We start from the raw sequence: 18,827 nt of genomic DNA on the forward strand, positions 1-18,827 counted from the left end.
AGGATAATGCCATCACTGTCAGCATTATCGTCCAGCTCGCCCATGATTCCTTCTGCCACAATGTGCCTGTGTGAGATCCACACGAGTGACTTTATTGCATGGCAAGAGCTTTTTCATTTCATGGACGGGAAATCTTTCATTTGAGTTCCATTTCCTGTCTGGGCTATTTATCCCATCTGACTGTTTGGACACACTTTGCAGCGTCCGACTCCAGATCGATAGCTGATTGGTTGTCTGACGCACCTTCATTGCAGTCTATTGGTCTGTGGTGACGTAAGAAACGTGATTTGGCAAATTATGTTTGTTAACTTTCGTAGATCAACATCCAGTACATTCAAATAAATGCGTAAGGGAAAATGAGCCTTTAGTTAGTCAACAAGTTTCTCACTGTTCTTGCCAAAGTGACCTGACAGTATTTAAAGGATCAGTTCACCCAAAAATGAAAATTCTGTCTTCATTTACTCACCCTCAGGTTGTTTCGAATCTGAACACGCAAGAAGATATTTTGAAGAATGCTTGTTACCAAACAATTCTTGGCCACCATTGACTACCATAGTAGGAAAAATGCCTTTTTAAATGTCTTTGTTCTGATAAGAAGATATTTTGCTAGGAAAGCAAACACTTCTCGGGCACTTTGACTACCATTTTAATTTTCCCTACTATGGTAGACAATGGTGGCCAAGAAATGTTTGCTTACAAGCATTCTTCCAAATATATTTCTCCGTGTTCATCAGAACAAATACATTTAAACAGATTTGGAACGACTCGAGGGTGAGTAAACGATGACAGAATTTTTATTTTCCGGTGAACTGTCCCTTTAAGAGGGAGTTGAACCCACAACCTTGGTGTTGCTAGCAAACAGTCAAACCTTCATACAAAAACAAGCTACCTTTGTGTGTCTCTAGACTTTTTGGGTTGAGCTGAGGACGTCAAGCGTTTATTTTTCTTGTCAAGTTATAATTATTAGATTACGTAAACAACAGAACAATGTCAACATCTAATCAGCTCCTCGCTGCGATGCACCTCTGCAGGAATCAAGACGGCATTTTTTTACTTATTCTTTACATCTTTTTAAAGCTACTTTAGTATCATGTGGTGCGATCCTGCTGATTCTAAACCCGCCTGTAGTTTGTACGGATGCGACAATATTGACATATTTGCCATTAGAAATAAATGGACAATTTTAAATCTTTATTACATGGCTTGCTGGAACACTCGATTGTGATCAGTCGCATTATTCTGTGGTCAGATATACAGTAATTACAGCTAAACTGTATAATTGACTGTTGTACCTGGCAGTCAATGTGATTGGTTTGTGTGCTTCTTATCACTATTTATACTTTTTTTAGTCTTACATTGCTCAAATCAATATTTCATGTCCATTGATAATAAAAAGTGGGCAGAGCAAAGTTTGCCGGTCATTATGTTTAAAAGCCATCTGTTTTTTTTGATATTGAGTGGCTGACAGTGCATTCACCCATCCATACTCTTTTGTGTACGAAAAATGTGCTGTTTTAAAAAAGAACAATAATGACAGGTCCTCATAGAAACAGAAAGGGTCAGGTGAAACTGGTTTGAGAGTCCTTGAAAGCATGTTGTTAGAGGCTAGTACTCAGAGTTATAATCGCTGGATTTTTTTAAATTATACACAAGAGTTTGGTTTGAAAACAAGACCAAATGCATATGAAAATACATGTGAGAAATACATCTTTGCTGTGTGCTGTTTAGATATTGGGCTCACACATAACAAAACATATCATCGCTGTCTTTCTAAAACCTCGGATGTCCAAATTCGCTGTTATTCAGGAAATGGAAAAAACAGTTCTTTTCAATGATTACATACTGTCTTGTCAAAGTTGAGAAGCACTTTTGAATACTTTTTATTGTTTAGATACAGTATTTGCAAAACCCAGTGACAAACATAAAGGGTGACTAATAATAATGATTTATGACAAAAATATATAAATCACGAAATATGGAGATACAAGGTTTCTGAAGGAAAGCTGCGCTATGACGTTTGAAGGAGACAGAGAACTGTTTAAAATATGCATGATATATTGCATTAAAAAATAAACCTAAAATCACGACTTATATAAGGAAGTCATTTGAATGGATTTGGGATCTTGATTGGCTGTCAATGTTTTTTAAGCATCGGATGGAAAAAATTGCTCCGAGAACGATTTTGCTCTTCTAAATCAATACATTTGTGTTGTGGATTTTTTATTTTTGTTTATAGACAGTGTTGGGGAAGCTACTTTGACGTTGTAGTTCGATAAGCTACAAGCTACTCATTAATAAAAGTAGTTAAGTTACAGCTTAGCTACCCATCTGAAAAAGTAGCTAGCTACACTACAAGTTACAATAAAAAAGTAGCTAGCTTCTTTGAAACTACTTTTTTATTTTTACAATCTCACATTTAAAAAAGTGTAATATTTATTATAGCAAACTGTATAGTAAATTTTCTGGATAGAGTACCGTTTTTTTACTTTAGTAAATATTAAAGTATACTACAGAATGTATAAAGTGTATGAATTTACTACATAGATACTACAGAATACTGTAGTATATGTTAATAGCGTGTGATAGTTACCATAATATTCGACAGCTGTAATATACTACAATTTACTATATTAAATACTAAGTATACTACTGATGCACATGTGTTATTGACTTAATGTTTTAAATAAATAGAGAAGTTTAAAAAAAATGAATACAATACCCTTATCATTTTATTGTTTATTATTACCCTCGAGTTGTTCCAAAACTGTATAATGTTCTTTGTTCTGATGAACACAGAGGAAGAAGTTTGGACGAGTGCTTGTAACCAAACCTTTCTTGTCCACCATTGACTACAATAGTAGGAAAAAGTGCCCCAGAACTGTTTGCTGTCCTACATTGTTTAGAATATCTTCTGTTGTGTTCAACAGAACAAAGACATTTATAAAGCAATTTTTCCTACTATGGTAGTCAATGGAGGCAAAAACTGTTTTATACAGATTTGGAACAACTTGAGGGTGAACTGTCTAGGCAAACAATGTGTAAAACCACCACCTACTATGCTGAAGTGTCAACCAGATACAGTCGCTGAATTATTTCTGATATTAGCATGTGTAGTGTCAACACAGAACCAATTTTCATGGTTATTGATATCACGGTTATTGTCAATACCAGTAAATTGTGACACCCATAGTGAGAACAGGAATTAACACTGTTCCTGCAAGTTAACACCTGATTTTTTAAATGTATTTGATTTTAATTCATTGATTGGTGGAAATGCATGTCCAAAACTAAATACAGACTTCATTTATCTTAAATATTGACGGATACCAGTAAAATAAAATAAGCATTATGGTACCATTGGTACTACTATGGTATCATTATACCGAGCAGCTGTTTTGGTTCCTTTGAACTGTTGAGTTGTTTCACAGTTGGTCATAAACTTTCTGATCTTTTCGAAGCTTCAGTCGAGAAGACTACTTTTGTCAGAATTGCCTCGTGCTGTTCAGGATGATGGCTGTTAAGTCAGCGAGCAGCAGTCATGTGAGGCTGAATTTTGATTCTCCGCAGGTGTCCGGACCCCTGGCTTTTATCTGGCCATGTGGGTGGGAGGAGAGTGACCTCGCTCAATACCGTATTGATTTCCTCGTTTGCCTTCATAGCTGGAGTCTAACAATGGAGCACAATGGCTCAAGGCTTCATCTTAATACACGGCCAAGAGACAGAGGAAAAAATTAAACTTGGAATCCTGTCATGGCCCAGGTGGTTATTCTCTACCGTAAGCCCTTGTTTGCGTTACAAGCCGCACTACCTGTACTTACATTTACATTTACATTTATTCATTTGCCAGACGCTTTTATCCAAAGCGACTTACGAGTAGGAGAGCATATAAACATTTTGTCAACACGCTAAATGGTACCGTTAGTTTACAAACTTATCCGAGTCTCGGGCAGTGCTTGATGTCGAAGGACATTGCTGTCAGATCTTTGAGAAAGAGACTTCTGTGAATGTTAAGGGAATTAACTGACATACAGAATTAAATGGTAAATCGAAAATATATTTAACACTGGGTAAATACTTGAGGTCACTAAAAAATAGAGATGCTCTGATGTTGGACGTTGATATTTATAGAACTTTTACATTGAGCATTATGTACACGAAGGAGATGATTCGGTATCTCACTATTGCATTAATGGGTTGGCTGGTTGTTCAAAACAGCTTCAGCTGAAAGATTGCTAGTTTATATGCCATACGTAAACCCTCATCCCTAAGCTATCATCTTCGAACCCATTAGCACAGTGGTTCTCAACAGGGGGGCAGGGGCCCATAAGGGGGTGACTTCCAAGTGGACCTGAAGATGACCAATATTTTAAAATGAGACAAAATGAGCAAGATTTTCATTATTATTTGGCCATTTTTGTAATTAAGGTTAATGCTAATCACTCAAATAATTGATTGGGTAGAAAGGTTTTGTGAGTTGGAGGGGGGCCTTGGAATATTGTTGAATACAGTTGGGTGGCTTTGGAGTCAAAAAGGTTGAGAACCACTGCGTTAGCAAGATGCTAACTCTGAGTACCGGAAGGAACGCTAAACCTCTTAATAGTACTGGAAGTGGCTTTGAATAACAGCGTCTGATAAATGACTACGTGATGTCGGCAAATCACCCTGAATTTGTATTTATCTAAACAATTCATGGGTCAAATAAAGAAACCTAACTGCACCTGTCACCGGCTGTTGGAAATGATGAAGACGGATGACAAAGTCCAGGAACATTCAGTACATTTCTGTAGTGCTCTCTGAAAAGCTGTCTTCTGAGTGGTAAGGCATAATAACACCTTTCATTGCCCTAAATTATCTGTCAAGGCAGAAGAATAAACCAACTGTTGTGAAGTACATACTTTCACACAGTATATACTGAGCTAATGCCACAGCACGCTAAAGTTCATGTTCGACTCAACTTTTCTTGTCAAGCCTTTGATTTTCTGGTGTTTTAAGTTCTAAGAACACGGTGTCTTCACGTTTGCTTTAAAGTTAAGGGCAGTTATAGTTTAGCCGTTGGTTTCACCACTTACACTTACACCACCAACGTTTTTTGATGTTCCTCCTGTTTACACACAATGGTGTGATTCAATTCAATAGTTTTATTTTTAAAGTGCTTCCACAATTTGCATTGCATCAAAGCAGCTGTATAAGAAAACCACAACCAAGAAAAACAATATAAGTTGAACACAAGGGGCCCTATCTCATACATGTGGTGAAATTACGGCGCTAGGCGCGACGCAAGTGTATTTTGCTAGTTTCAGCCCGACGCTGTTATCATTTTCACATCCTGCACCACGTTGTTTAAATAGCAAAGGCACTTGCGCTCATTTATGCGTCAGTGGGCGTGCTGGTCTGAAAACGAGTTGTGTTCAGGCGCATTGTTGGCGCGTTGCTATTTTGACGCAACTGAAATAAACTGCGCCATTGTCCAACTGAAACCTGGTCTGAAGTCAACGGTGCAATATTTTTTGGGTTATTTAAAGGAGCGCGTTAGTAATATGCACCTATAGAATGCGCGTACACCCTGCTTATTACACACACAGGGATGCACAGCAGCACAAAAAAACTTTTTTAAATAGAACAAATTCAAGGATTAAAATGTAAAGAATTATTATTGTGTACATTAATATAAAAACTGGCATGTGCCATAGATGGTCTGCTCATGCGTGAGATCCGTTTCCTCTATGGAGAAGCATTCAGTTTTTGCTCTTGCAAATTCCGCCATGTAAATAGCAAATGCACCATGGTGCAAGCGCAACTTTTAAAGGGAATGGGAGATGAGACTCTTATTGGTTTATTTCACGTTACGCCCATAACACACCCATGACGCATTAAGAGAAAAGGTACAACCCTTTTGGAACAACCATTTTTCCCGTCCTTAAATTAGCAAAAGTGGATTCGGAAATGCCCACCATGCACTTAGATCGTTGAAATAGGGCCCAAGATCTTAACATCTTTAGAATTCATTAGAAAGTATATATAAGTAATTGTGGCTGTGGTTTGGATGTTTTTTTCTTCTTTTCAGACATCTAGCTGATAAACAAACGTATTCAAATCAACGCCACAGCCACACATCCCTGCTGAAAAAAAACTTAGAAACCATTAAGGAAGTTGTAATGGTTTTAATGGTTTTATAGGGATTTGTATTGGTTTTAATGGAAACTGTAATGGTTCTACTGGTATGTGATGGGTTCTACTGGTGGGATGTTAAATCCTATTGGAATAATGCCCAAAACACACTACAAAAAGGCATTTTGTAATGGTTTTATTGGAAAAAGCTAATGGTTCATAATGTTGTTTTAATGGAAACCGTTGGAATTTCTGTAATGGTTTCTATTAGGTTTCTATGTTTTTTTTCAGCAGGGACAGCCCTGCTGAAAAAAAAAATAGAACCCCAACAGAAACCATTACAGAAATTCTAAGGGTTTACAATAAAATACCATTACTTTACAGTTTCCATTTAAACCAATACAAATCCCTTTAAAACCAGTAAAACCATTATAACTTCTTTAATGGTTTCTATTGATTTTTTCAGCAGGGAGAACATTTAATGGGTTTAATGGTTGTAATGGGAATTGTATTGGTTTTATTGGAAACCATAATGGTGTCAATGTGATGAATTCTATTGGTGGCGTGTTGTCTGGCAGATCCTGATCCTGGAATAACGCCCAAAACACACCACAAAAAGAATTTTGTAATGGTTAAATGGTATTTTAATGGAATCATTTAGAATTTCTGTGATGGTTTCTTGTGGGTTTCTATTGTTTTTCAGCAGGCATAGTAAAAAACGGCTTTGTTTATCTAGGTTGCTATAATTTGTTAAGCATAAAAGATTTGACAGCTTCCATAATTTTGACTTCAGTAGATTTTATTCAACAGTAACGTTGGGTTCATCTACAGTACAACTTTTTGCTTTGGTTCCTCTTTGCTCCCAGCTTCAGTCTGATTGTGCTTTTCTCCGTAAAATGGTGCAAGTGTCATTTTAAAAGCTAACCTCTGTCGTAAGCTCATAAAATGTGAAAGGCGGTTTCGCTGATGTTTCAGCCTGAGTTTGAGGACTGGCTCCACCAGGGAATGCACTCAGCCCTGCAAGTCTCTTCACTTCGTCTTACAAACTCCATTAAATTATTGACCACCCCCCCGCCCGTTCTCTCGGTTTCGGAGTATGCAGTCAGCTGGGATGATGGTAGAGGATGTATTGTTAATACTCTACCCTGCAATAACCATACATCCTTACAATAACCTGCATATATGACAAAATGTACATTATGTATGTTTGTACATATTTTTTAGACATGATTCTTTTGGTTTTTAAAGGCATCCGTGTGATGAAATCCACCTGACACAAAGGGTGGGCGGGGGGTTGTTTTTTTGATGAGCAGACCATGGAGATCTGTTTAATATTTGCATTAGCCAGTACTAGTTGTCACCCTTTTTTCAACAAGAGAGGCTGAAAGCATCGCCCACGTAGGTCGATAAAAGCCCATAATTACTCTTCCTTCCATATGCATGAGGCATCTGCATGCAAAATGTCAGCGATGCTTTGCCAACCCCTCAGCCGCCCGCACCACCACGAGTTCTCCATTCACCTACTGCTCCATACAGGTGAGGGATGCAAGTGATAAGTCACCCAAAAATTTAAATTCTGTATGACTTTCTTCTGCAGAACACAAAAGAAGATATTTTGAAGAATGTCGGTAAGCGAACAACCGTGGTACCCATTGACTTCTATAGTATGGACGCAACAATGAAAGTCAATGGACTGCGGTGGTTAGGTTACTAACATTCTTTAAAAGATCTTCTTTTGTGTTCTGCAAAAGAAAGAAAGTCATATAGGTTTGAAATGACAAGAGGGTGAATAAATGATGACAGAACCTTCTTATAGACAATGCATCGCCCTTACTATTGGGTAAAAAATCAGTGACTGGTTCCTGGAGAATTGTTCATCTGCATGCCGCACAATTATACCTCATTACTCTCTCCATTTTAAGAGAGTATCGAATATTTTTCTTGGAACAGAAATGTTTTTCTTTTTTTCTAATGAATTTGATTCCTACTGCACTAACCAGACACAGAAATGCATTTTTTGTCACTGCTGCTCTCTGTCACTTCTAAAATCTGGTCATGGAAATCAAAAGCAGACCTCGAATCACAGAGAGCAGACTGCGCCTTTTCAATTTGCACTTCTCCCGTACCAACGGCATAATATAGCATGAGAATTAGGTTCGAGCTGCCTCGGCAAAGCGAGATGCCCAGTCTCCCGCCTCCTCTCCCTGATAGCATCAGTCACTGATGTACCACACCAGAGCTGTTTGACTGCCATCTACAAACCTCTCACAGAACACGACACACTTCAGCTGTCTTGAGCCTCAAGTTATGATGTAACTGACTATGTTACTACATAAACTTCCCTCAAACAGACTCCCTTTGTTTACTTATTTGGCTTATTTGTTTACCCTGGGGTTGGGGCTCATTGTGAAAGAGCGTTTGTTTGAGGGTTTGGTTTGCTTCGTGAAAGTCATTGGGTAATGCGACCAGCTCCTTTTTTAGTCAACAGATAAACTTGTATAATATGGTTCTTTTACATATTCTTATTTCAGAAAGACAGAAAAATGTGTGATAAAAATATGGAGGTGTCTGCCAGATGTTTAATATTAGGTATGCGTGAAATGTAGATAGATTTATTTATAATAGGGTCTGTGTCATGTAGGGTTTTTTACATTGAAAACTCAGCTCTGGTTGGTAGTTCAAAACTAACTAGAACTAGACTCGATCGACTGGAGGAGCAATCATATATTCTGTCTGGGCAGATATATAATCATAGTTCATTACGTTCATATTTTTTCTGTTTGTCTGTGATAAAATTGAAAGATCATTATTTAATATACAATACATATAAGAAGTATTTCACTTTTAATTATTTTAATTATCAGCTGAATACTTTTGAAAGGGCCCAAGACCCGGCCCTGGTTGTTCCCTATCATCACTGGCACAGGCAAATGTTAATGTCTCATGTCGTCTCTCAAGATTTAGATGTATTAGCTCCCATTGCATCACTAAAATCTTAAAAGACCAAAATTCTAAAAATACAGCTGGTACTTAGACACACTTCAAACCAAAACCCCGCCAGTCTCAGCCTGAGCAAAAACTAAGAGCTAACATTAGGCAATTTAAAGTCTAAAGAGAAGTCATTTTCCTCCAGTAAAGTGCCAGTCAGGCTTGACCCGAGTCCATACACATGTGCGGCAGGGAAGCAAATGTGGGTAATTACCATGTCCAAGGTATGCCTGATGTTTCTAAGTCCAACTGCCGCATACTGAAACTGAATCTAAAAAAATGAGTTATTGAACAAGTATGTATAAAGTCAGCGTTTGTAACTTTCTTCTTACTTTACCTGGATTTGTAACAACATATCGTAAAATTTGATTGGATTTTACGGTTTAATTTGACAGATTCTTCATGTATCCTTGAAAAGCGAATTTGACTGCAAATTTACATGTAGTGTGTAAAATAACATGAAAAACATGTGCATTTTATTATACATAAATGTTATTTTACATTTTGTCTAGCACCGTAGCTGCTGGAATATTACAGTTTTTTTTAAGTATTTTTTTACCGTGTAGACATATAATACGGATTTATAATTTGAGCTGTCGAATATGATTTCGTGGGAAATGTCAGTTTGACGTCATTTAACTTTAACCCACATAAAGAGAAGCACATAAACTAACCTGCAGATTTAGATGCCGATATAGAGGCAAACGTTGTATATTGCAGCTTTGACGATGCAATATTGTAACGTACTGTATAGCCTTCTGGCATCTTGCACGCATGGCTCTGTGTTTGTTAGAAGTGAAAGCAGGTCAGCTGGGTTGTAACCGTGCACATGATTCATTCAGAGCGCTCAATTAAGAGGTCTGCACAAAGGCGATGTCTATCAGTACACTATGATCCAAGACCGAACACAATGCCTGCGGTTATTTTCCTGGCTCATCAACAGCCCTCTTGCCACTCGCCTGTGGAGCTCCATATAAGGGACCTGGTGCAAACAAGGTACAAGAAACTTTCAACCTTGATAACTTACAGTCTATACAACATATACTATCTATAAATCACGCTTCTGTGATTGAGCTGGAGATGTCGACAGCAGGAGGCCGGGCCGACTGCATCTCTGCTTACTTTGGGAATGGAAACCTACTGATTTTCTTCTGGGCTGATGGATAAAATTGTTAGAAGATGTAGTGCTGGGGGATGGGGAGTTTTGTGCCAGGTGCTGATTTGTGTTTGACTGTGTGGTTGATCAGAGAATGTTGTATTTGGGTTTGATTTAATGCACTGGTTTTGGATATTTGAAGAATGTCGTATAACGTAAACATTACGGATCTACAAAAATATATATTAAATAATTACGTGGCAGTCATAGGGCATAATAGGCATGAGGCATAATAGGTAGACACCCTACTTTGATTGCCGAGGGGAAATTCGGCGGCGACATCAAAAGAAAATATTTATCACTTCAATAAACACGAAGAGAGTGCTTTGATTGTAAATATATTTGGTAATTAAACACAGTTTGTAATGACTTGCCAGCCTAGTCTCTATTTCAGTCATGTAATCGTGAACCAAAGTATGTCAACAAGAGTAAGCATACGCCAACTCATCTGGAAATCGCTCCTCAACAATTACGCAACCAGTTAATAAAAATGTCACGTGCCATCGTCTACAGAAAGAATCGCTAATGAACTTGTAGTGGATGGAGTCTCGGTGGGACTCGGTACGTGAAGCACCGCAAACACCGCGGGCGTATCAATGCATTCCATCTTCTCCTCTTCTCTCTCGATGGCTTTTCATTTCCCAGACCCTCCGCATCGGCTGACTGTTGATCACAGCTCATACCTGTTTAAAAGCTCCGCCTGCACGGCTGCGGAGTCATCACAGTCCGCTGGAGACACGTATGTGCTACATTTACACAATAGGCAAAATAAATGGGAGCCCATTTGAGACCCCATTACGGCCCTTGTGGGGCCGGTTATTTTCCAGAGAGCTGTTCGTGATGTGATGGCTCTGAATAGAGACAGCTGTGCATTCACTGGAGCTCTGCAGCCGGTGGACGGTGTCACAATCGATTCAGATTCCTCTTTTTCCTAGAATGATGACTGGAGCCGCTGGCGGTTTGCTATATGAGTTTTCATTGTGTCCTCGCACTATAGCGGTATGACCCATGGCCGTATATCACGCTCTGAATAATTTGACAGTAATGGTGTATATGTTGTGTATAAAGAAATAGTTGGAGTAAAAATAAAATTGAAAATGGTTTACTCACCATCATGTGATTTCATACCCATACATTTCAAACATACGTAGAACTGACACTTCATGGCTGTCAAGATGAAAACCACCATAGAGCAAAATGAAATGGGTAACGTAAAGGTCTCCACATCAAGCCTGAAAAATAGCACATTGGCATCTTTGTATGAATGGGAATAAAGCACACGAGTTGCCTGGGCTACTTTTGAGATATTTAGGTGATTGTTTTTCCATTTTGAAGCTTGACAGCTCCTGGGATCTATAAATTATCACTTTCGCTTCTGTCTTATCTTGTTTGTGGAAAGCAGTCCTGCCCACTGATAGCTGTGGATGTGTAGTAGAGCAGAATCTAGATCTGTTGATACATTACATTATTACTGTCGCATGCTTTCTATACACCAACATACCGCCCAGAACAATACCATGCACTCTAATGGTGTCATGTCACATATTATATATGCTTACAGTTTTTCACAATTGCTTAGACACTACAATTTTATAACATCCTAAACCATAACCCTGTTTGAAAGACCTTTTTCAAAATAATAAACATTACTGCACATCTGTATAACAAACTGAAACACGAATTCACCACATGCTCACATAAAAGCACTTTGTACTGTACACTGTACTGAATTGAGTAAATGTGTGTATGTGCAGCTATTGTATGATTTACAGCCATGAAAACAATTAGGAGACCATTTCAAAGACCATGTTCAGTTTTTCTGAATGTACTGTTTAGTGGTGGTGGTTTAAATCTGTGAACTTCTAACAATATTTCTCCCAAATTTCAAATACAAATATTGTTTCTATTTTCACGAAATAAAACTGGCGAAACGGGTCAAAATAACAGAACAGATGCTCTGTATTTTTTCAGCCCTCAAATACAGCAAAGAAAACAAGTTCATATTCACTTTTGAGCAATAGTATTTAGGAAATTACAAAAAAAGTGATAACCTAGATTTTTATCACAGTTTTCATGTGTCTTGTCATGCTGTCAGTCTTTCACATTTGCTGTTGAAGACATAATGTCACTCCTGAGGTTTAATTTTGTTGAAATTCAACAGACACTGGACTGGAATGACCACAATACATCTAGAAATGCTGATTAAATGAAAATTTGAAATGCTATCTTATTTTTTCCACGGCTGTATATAAACATAAGAATTTGTGTTAGTGGTTTCGGAAAATGTAGCAATATAGATTTGGATGAAGGATGAAAGAGTTTTTGAAACATACATCTTCCTTTTGGCTAAAATCATTAGTGCAGAATGAACACAGTGTACAGTTTTGCTCTAGTCTTGTTATATCACATTGACCACATAATTTCAAGTTTAAGGCTTAGAGTGAATATGATACAAGTGTTTATTACAGGAAATTCTACACGAAGTATGTATGTGGGTGCAAATGAGCAGGTGAGTGTGTGTGCACCTTCTGCCTTTGCACCTTTGCAGTGTTCGAATTCATCTCGTGTGTTGCCGGCTTATGAAATGTAGGAGTGCCAGAATTCATCCATTAGTGATGTCCGTGATGCATTTTTAATTCTTCAAACACGCTTTCCTCTTTCAATTGCTCCTGTCAGTTTTGATTTTATGAATCATTCATAGTTAATGCAGTTAGCCAGGCTGTGGTATCAGACAGTGGCCATCGGTGTTTCTACACCCTCCATCACAACCCATACTACATTAAATTAGTCTATTATCAACACAACGTGATACTTGTGTGGAAACGCTGCCTGCATCACTACCAGTAAACAGTATTGAATCAGTGATGGCTGCTGTCCATGGTGCTGAACACGGATGAGACGTTATAAGATCTTGATATATACTGTATAAACACTACACACATCAGTGTTGGGCACTATTCAGAATTGATTTGTGAATGCATTTGAAATTCCAGGTCAGAAGAATAATGCAGAATAGAATTCTAGACAATGGAATGAAACATTTATACATATAGACGGTTTCATCGGACGCACACACCTGGCCCATAGTTAACTTGCGGTATGTGTTTGGTTATAAAATAACAATTTAGTTGGTTTAATTTATTTTAATATTGATTTATATTCATATTTTATTTGGGGCTGTCAAATGATTAATCATGATTAATCACATCTAAAACAAAAGTTTGTGTTTACATAATATGGGGTGGTTTCCCAGACAGGGATTATATTAAAACAGGACTGTGCCTTAAATTAGGACATTTAAGCAGTTTTTACAATCATGCCTTACAAAAAAAGGTTTACTAGTTTGCATTTTGAGAGAAAACAGGGGCACTTATGCATTCTAAAATATGTCACTGCAAGCGATTTTCAGTTTTGACTGCTCTAACATATAATTTAGTCTAGGAAGCGCTGTCTGGGATTTCTGTGTACTGTGGATAATAATTTAGTTTTTTTATACACATTCATGCATATATATACAGTATTTACATGTATTTATTTATATTTACAAATAGTTTAAATTATATATAAATGTTTATTCATTTTTATATTTCTAATTTTTCTTTAATGTATGTATGCATGTACAGTATGTATGTTTATTTATTTATTTATTCACACCTACTGTATATTTTCACTTCATCATACATTTTATCCCACTGGAGTCATTTGAATTATTATTATTATTATTGTTTTTTTGTTTGGCTTAATGTTATTTTCAGTGGGAGCTATGCATAAACGTAAAGTGACGGATACTGTGTATTAAAAAGTATTTCTATGTGTTTGTAGCAGAGTTCCAAGTAAGGAAGGAAGGAGGCGGGAACCGGCGAACGTTTAACCAAGTTTTAATAAAATAAACAAACAACCAAACGAAAGTAAAGGGCCGACAGCTCCCTCACGGTCGAACGCCGGCCACACAAACATAATAAAACGTAACATAAAATCCAGGCCTGGTTCTCTCTCGTCCTTCACTGCTGTCGCTCCTCTTTTTATGCTTCCGAGCTCCTCCATGAGAGATGCGAGACCGGTGCAACGAGCAGCTGATGCTCATTATCACTCGTGTCAATGGCCTGGCGCCGTTCCCTCACGGCCCTCGTCCCGCTCTGCTCTGTTTGACTGACGAAATTAAGTCATATACATCTGGGATGGCATGAGGTTGAGTTAATTGAGTGATTTTTTTAATTTAGGGTGAACTGTCATGATTCTGTCATTCTGGTCATGAGTTTTCTAGTTATGTGGACAGAGTCATGACAGTACCATGTCTTTTGTGCTTGTTGTGTTATGTGTGGAGACACGTGGCCTTTGTTGTGACTTTGCACCACGTGTCCTCCTGTCGCGTGCTTTGGCCCCGCCTCCTTGTTTCCCCGTCATCTCTCCCTTAGTGTATTATTCCCGTCACCTGCCTTCACCTTCCCCATGTAATTATCCCTCGTTAGCGTTCCCCTATATCAAGCCCCTGTTCTCTCTGTCCCGTGCCGGTTCATTACAGTTCCTGTGGATTATTCTTGAGTCTTGTTCCGCCGGTTCTTGTCTTGCCTTTTGCCAGTGGACTTTGTTTTTTGGACTTCTTTTGTTTTGAACCCTCTTGGGTAGTGTTTTGTTTTAAGCCCTGTTTTGAGTTCGTTTTTGCCCCATATAGGGGGGAAGTTTGTTTTAATAAAGTTATTATTTTGAATCAGCTGTCTGCATCTGGGTCCTTCCGGTCAGTATCATGACAGAACTACATCAATAAACTACAACATACGTAGTTTGAAATGTAGGAATTTAGGAAAACACCAAATTTTTTAAATTGAATTAAATTATAAATTTTTTTATTTTAAAATCAAGATAAAGGAGGAGAACTTGAAAACTAGTTGACTAAAATAATATGTTTTGTGTATGTGATGAATTACTTTGAATTGTTGAAAAATTCACAACTGTTAACATTTTTATTTCCGTCATTCTGTCTTTTGAGGTGTGGCCAATTTGATTTAAATTCAGCCTCATGAACTTTAGTCCAGCCCTAAAACTCACACACTCACACATATAAATGTGATTATAATATGTTCCGTCAGAATCGCTTTCATCTTTTCTTAACAGTGTCAGTTCAATCATATCAGTAAACTGCTCCTTGCGCTGTTGTTCTCACTCACTCTATCACGCAGTGAGCTTTTTATCAACACCCCTCGGCATCTGCAGTTTCTCTCTCTCTTTCTTTTTTCTTTCTGCAGCTGTCATTTTCCCAGTTAAAAGGCCTGTGTTTTTGTAAAGCTAAAATGCTGTGAGCCGCACCGTGAGGATTAACCGTACGGATATAAAGTGTGTGCCGATGATAAAGTGATGCGTTCGTGAGTGCACAGAGCCTTGTGGTGGGGCTGCAGCGCACGGTTCCTTGAAGCCAACTTTAAAGAACCCTTCAAATGGTGTTTACAGTGTTCCCGTCCAAACTGTTGTTTTTTTAGAGAGGAATCTGTAGTATTTTATAGCTTCTTGTCCATGTAAGGCTTTATACGGTATTATTTGTCCTCATTTATCTGCGTTGATGTTTTTGATGAGAAGATCAGTGAGATGTTTTTATTTCTGATGATGCTATTGAAGTGCTGTGCTAATGGAAAAACACTCTGTTGCGAAACCAGCAGGAGCTTCGTTAATTGGTTTGTAAATAAATGTGAAGAACGAACGAACGAACGTGAAAGTGAAAGCCTTGCGGCAGCTATTCCACATCACTCGATTTTACAATCGTTTTTAATGGTTTATTTGATGTGTGTTTAAGTATTTTCAAAAGCAGTGTTTGAAAGTATCTGTTTTTAGAAACCGTTTTTAGTTTTTACCACTCACTGGGACCCTTGTTGGACTTTTAGACCATCCGGCAACAAACCAGCCAATATTCCAAAACCAGCTTGACCACTTTAATCTGATATGACTTTTTCTCCAACATTTAGACAGTCCGCCAGATTTCCACCAGCTGGTTGTCCATCTGGTCAGTTACCTGAACCAGTTAGACAACAGCTCACCATTAGATTTCTTTGGAAATCCGAATCAATCTTCGCCATTTTACGATAAATTGCATAACAGGTGTCCTAGGCATTCCCACCGCCTCACGGGGGCCTACACCTGAGTAACAAAAGTGAACAACATACCTCGCACGCTCACAGCAATCACTTAGCGTGCGGATGCAAAACAAGGGCTGAGAGGCTTTTCAGCTGGAAGTCAAATTGAATCGGCGGGCTGAGAGTTTGTGCCGAGACTCCTCCGAGATTGATTTTTATTTAACATTGGCGCTTTAAGCGGTCCTCGGGAGCCACAGGAACGAGGCACTCGTGCTGCCACAGATGAAACGCACTAATGGCACACTATCATCCAAGTCCTGAATCATCCAATCAGCTGTTCTCCTCCTTTGTGGAACAACACCGCGTTCGGTTTTGTTCTCAAGGAGACCTAATGAGCCATCTGGAGAAAATGGGCCTTGTTTTCAAAAAGTCATTACAAATATTGTGACTTGTACAAAAAAGTCGGCAAACTATCTGTGAGTGGAGAAGGCAGGACGAAGTGAGGTGAACTGCGGGGCTAAAAATGGGGTCGTTTAATGTTTGCGTGGAAGCGCGGAGATGGAAAATGTAAGCTTCTCTTTTACTGCCATTTTTCAATAGGGTTTCCACTAAATAAACCCCAGATTAGATTGCATATAGATAAACGCTGTATTAAGCACAACTGAATAGAGCACTAAATGATTTTTATACCACGTTGTCTAAAAATAGCTAAACCGAGATAGAAGAGATAAGGTGTGGGGATGGGAGGGGAACATAAGGAGAGAAGATTTATAAGAGAGAATTGCTTTGGAGGTCTGCCGTTACAGTGGTGAGGTGAGGGTCGGTCCGACTTAAGTAAAACATCTCCGGCAACCCCGCAGTCTCATTAAGGCCGACCACATCCTTCCCTCCTGTGAAGAAAATGAATTTCTCATTACAAGACTGTTGAAGGTGAATTATGAAGTAGGTTTGGGAGCACGAGGACCATTTACATGGTTGGGCAGTGAGTAATCATGTACTTCAACTGTTTTTTAATGAATTAGTGAGTACCTTACAATGTTTGCGGTGTTTTATGAAATTCGCCTTTTAATATTAAAGATTGACAGATTAAATACACCTGATAAGAAACAATAGAACCCCGCTCAAAACACAATAGAAAATGTAATGGATTTAATGGTTATAGTGGGAATTGTATTGGTTTTATTTAGGACTGTCAAACGATTAATCACGATTAATCGCATCCATAATCACAGTTTGTGTTTACATAATATATGTCTGTGTACTGTGCATATTATGTTTGTATTTATAAACACATGCATGCATATATTTAAGAAGAATATAAAAATGTATAAACATTTATGTATAATTTAAATAATTGGTAAATATAAATAAATACATTTAAATATTTCCAAAATACGTATACATGTACGTGTATCTGTTTATAAATAAAAAAATAATATACAAAGTACACAGACATACTGGGCCAGATTTACTAACAGTTTGTGGTAACGCAACATAAAAACTACTGTCCGTATTTACTAAAGGAACACAGTGTAAATTAGCGATGAAAATGTGTGGACACGGCTGTTTTTGCCACTGACCTTATTGCATATGCATTTGTAGGAGTTTCCTCTTCAGACGCAAACTTTATTGGAGGAGAGTATTAAAACGAATCACACAGCACGATTTACTAAGGTTTGCGCTTGTCATTGTACTGGTATTTTCGGCATTAAAAAAAAACATTTCTTAAACCTGCGCTGCTTTTGGTAGATTGCGTTGGTTATTATGGGGATGAAATATTGCGCCTGTATTTTTTAATGTACGCCTTGTTGGTAAATCACCCGCATAAATTTCCACTCCCGTCTGAACTTTTTTGCACTGTTTAGTAAATCTGGCCCACAGTATTTTATTTAAACACAAACTTTTATTCTGAATGCGATTAATCGTGATTAATCGTTTGTCAGCCCTAGTTTTAGTGGAAACTGTAGTGGTGGCTACTGGTATGTGATGGATTGTATTGGTGAGATGTTATCTGACAGATGGGAACCAATAGAACACCATGAAATCCTATTGGAACAAAGTGCAAAACGCACTACAAATTGATTTTTTTTCAGTAGGGATGGCAAATCAAGTAAATTTAAAACAGGAATTACATATAGATTGTCAAATGCAGTAAAAGCGTGTCAAATTGACTGAGTTGACTTCTTGAGATCCTATTCTTGAGGTACGGGTCACGGTGACTTCATCTGGACTCTGAGCTGTGTTCATTTCCTCTCCGGTTTATGTTACATGAGCACAATGAGTAAACAAGCTTAATCTCCGGCACACAGATAAGAGGCTCACATCTCGCGACGAGCCGCTAAAAAGAAGACGTTCGTCAGCAAGGAGACCGTGGGAGGTGACAGATTGAAATATGATGAGTTTGATGTGTTTTCGGTTTAGGCAATTTTACACGATTAGTCTCGGTAAGATCCGCATCCAAATCTCCCACGAGAGCCTGTTTTGAGAACCGCTGCTTTAATTGAGGAAAGACT

The 18,827-nt window shown here is 38.1% G+C and overlaps 1 protein-coding gene across 17 annotated transcripts in view; it reads left to right on the top strand.

Moving 5' to 3' along the window:
* nrxn3b (neurexin 3b) overlaps positions 1–18,827 on the top strand; it is a 282,277-nt gene that overhangs the window by 148,498 nt on the left and 114,952 nt on the right. The gene's annotated exons all lie outside the window — the stretch shown is intronic.

Source organism: Triplophysa rosa, linkage group LG15, assembly GCF_024868665.1.
Source record: "Triplophysa rosa linkage group LG15, Trosa_1v2, whole genome shotgun sequence".
Classification (NCBI taxonomy): domain Eukaryota; kingdom Metazoa; phylum Chordata; class Actinopteri; order Cypriniformes; family Nemacheilidae; genus Triplophysa; species Triplophysa rosa.